Source organism: Sciurus vulgaris, assembly GCF_902686455.1.
Source record: "Sciurus vulgaris genome assembly, chromosome: 2".
Taxonomy (NCBI): domain Eukaryota; kingdom Metazoa; phylum Chordata; class Mammalia; order Rodentia; family Sciuridae; genus Sciurus; species Sciurus vulgaris.
In genome coordinates this window covers 63885016-63888078 of record NC_136462.1, presented here as the reverse complement: position 1 = coordinate 63888078, position 3063 = coordinate 63885016, and positions in this window count along the sequence as shown.

Sequence of the window (3063 nt, the reverse complement as noted above, 5' to 3'; positions counted from 1 at the left end):
TAGTCATTTTGTGGGATACACTGGGGTCAAAGGTCTCTCGTGGAAAATTTTTATTATCCATTCATTTTCTTGTTTATATTTCAGATAGTCATTAAACCTTCCTCTGTGCCCAGTAATGTGCTTTTTTTCTTGGGATCTAAAAATAAAAGACATCACCCCGTCCTCAGTAAGATCACTGTTTTCAACTGGGAATAGGGCAGAAACTTAAATATGTAGTCATCCCTCTAAGTCTGTAGGTTCCATATCTGAGGATTCAAACAACCATAAATTGAAAATACCTGGCAAATATTTCACAAAGATAGAGTCTATACTGAACATGCACAGACATTTTAATTGTCATTATTCCCTGAACAACAGGGGACAACTGTCTTTTACATAACATTTACATTGTATTAGGTGTCATGAGTAATCTAGAGATGATTTAAAGTTTATGGGAAGATGCGTGTAGGTTATATATAGATAGGATGCCATTTTCCATAGGGGACTCAAGCATTCTCAGATTACGGTATCTGCAGGGGAAATTAGAACAAATCTTTAGTGAATACTGAGGGATGACTGTATACTGTGGCACAGTGTAAGGTTTGCTAAATGAGAGCTATGGAAGCAGAGTCTTTAGGTGGTGGGTCAGACAGAATCTTGCAGGAAATCACCAAGGGAAATCAAGGAAGGACATGGGTAAGCCGCTTAACTTTAAGAGAACACTTTGTCCTACCAATTGGAGCACAGTCAGAGGAGGCAAATGCAAAAGGTGGGGGATATGAAATGATATCATATCAGCCAAAGAAAACAGAGACTTAAACATGGAATAGGAGATAACATGGGATGGACTTGATACCCAGAATCAAGCATGAGAAGTGCCTTCACTCAGGAAGATGTATGTGATTCTTAATGGTTTCAGACTGCAAAATTTAAAAATTATCAAAAGCTACAGAAACGTTCTTTAAAGTAGTGTCCTAAGATCATTGACTGCTTCAAGAAATAATGAGTCCTCTGTCACTGGAGAGGTTTAGGGAGGGAGAGCTTAAACATGTCTTTCCAAGGGCATTGTACAGAGCACCAAAGATCATTTGATGACTGGATGACATGGTTTTTAAATCACCTTCTCTTTCTGAGGCTGTATACTTCTCTGCCTCCCCTGGCTCTCCCTCATCAGGCAAAACCCAGGAAATAAATGAGGTGGAAGAATATTGCTCTTCCAGAGGTTATGCACTTGGTTTGCATGGCCTTTCTTGTTTGTCTTTCCTCTGTAGCATTTCTTCCCTTATCTACACAGACCATGTGCAATCAGTGAATTTAAGATGTAGAGTTATTTTAGTACAATGGAAGAAAATGTCAGCATAAGTAACATAGAGTAGGCAGGTTTTAAGTTCATAGTCAGACATTATTTAATTAGCATGGCAAGGATTTAAAGAATTAAACAATTTCTTACAGAGTGTCCCTTGCTGCCCTTTCCTATTCACTTGGCACCCCTTCTGCATTACCAGTTCTGAGTGCTGACAACAGATTCCTCTCCAGCTAGTCTAAAGAGAAAATGGATTTCTTAAAAATAGCATAAGCAGATTTTTACATACTATAGAAAATACAAGAACAGTTTTAAAAATTTCACCCTTTCTTCATAGAGGTGCAATATGTTTGCAGGATATTCTTACCTTATTAGTTTCCTATGACTGCTGTAACAAATTAACACAAACACAGGGGCTTTAGACAACAAAATTTTTTTCTCTCACAGTCTGGAAGCCAGAAGTTCAAACACAAGGCACTCCAGAGCCTCACTCCTTCTGAAAGCCATAGACGAGAATTCTTCCTTGCCTCTTTCAGTCTCCAGTGGCTCCTCGTGTTCCTTTTATAATCCGTATCTCGGACTTCTGGTTCTGTGTGTCTTTGTGTCCTTTTCTCAACTTATAAGGATACGAGTTATAGGACTCAGGGCCCACCTAAATTCTTGGAGGATTTCATCTTGAAATTTTTGATGTAGATCTACCAAGACCCTATTTCCAAATAAGGTCACATTCTAAGATTCTAGGTGGACATGGATTTTGTGGGACCCTGTTCAATCCATTCCTCTTGCCATAACCGAGTCAGGACTACCTACCGAAGATTGTAAATCTCTTGATACATCCTGCTTCCACCACCACCAGGCTAGAATCTTCATTACTGCATCTGTAATGGAAACCTCCTTTCTTGAGATGTGTATTCTGGATATTTCATTCTCTCTCCTTGCTCATCTGTTAAGTGAAATTTCCAGAGTAGATTCAAGACACCAATGACAAAATTAGCTATATATATTTATGTGACTGAGGTGGTTTTGGACTGTGTTAATTAGCTGAGCTGGGACCATTGCCTACATTCTCAAGTTAAAGTGAGCAGAAGTGAAACAGCAATCACTATTCTCTGAGGAGCCAGGGAGCTACATTCAGGAAGGGATGAGGAAACTGCTGGCCCTACTCATCCCCATCAACTCTCCTTCTGATTCCATACTGGAAGTTTCACAGGTTGTTTGTGAAGTATTCTTATTAATATTCCTGTGGTCTTCCAGCTTCCTTTTCCCAGCTTCTTTCACCATTGTGTAAGGTATGATTCCTTTCATGAGCTCCTTAGTCCATGATACTTATAAAGGTTCCATTTTCCTGATTAAAACCTTACTAATACAGATAAAAAGACAACATATTTTGCACTAGAATGTAAATGCCATAGGGCAATATTTTTATTTATTTTATTCATTGTTGTGACCCTAGAACAGTAATATGTAGCACATACTGAATAAATGAATAATAAGGAAAACAATTTTAAGAAGGACTGATACAGCTTTGGAAATGTCAATGTGGGGTCCATTTAGACCATCATAAGTGTGACTGTTTCATAAGTAGCAGTTAGGAGAGACCAGGGAAGACAGATATGTGAATCACCAGCCTAAAGACAGAGTTGTATCTGTGATACTGCATAAGATTAAACCTGCAGAGTGGGCAGAGTGAGAGTGGAATCCTGGGGACACAGAAATACAAAGGCAACTCACTGTGGAGGAGGGAGAAGAGCTCATTGATGAAGGAAAGCCCCTGAGAAAGT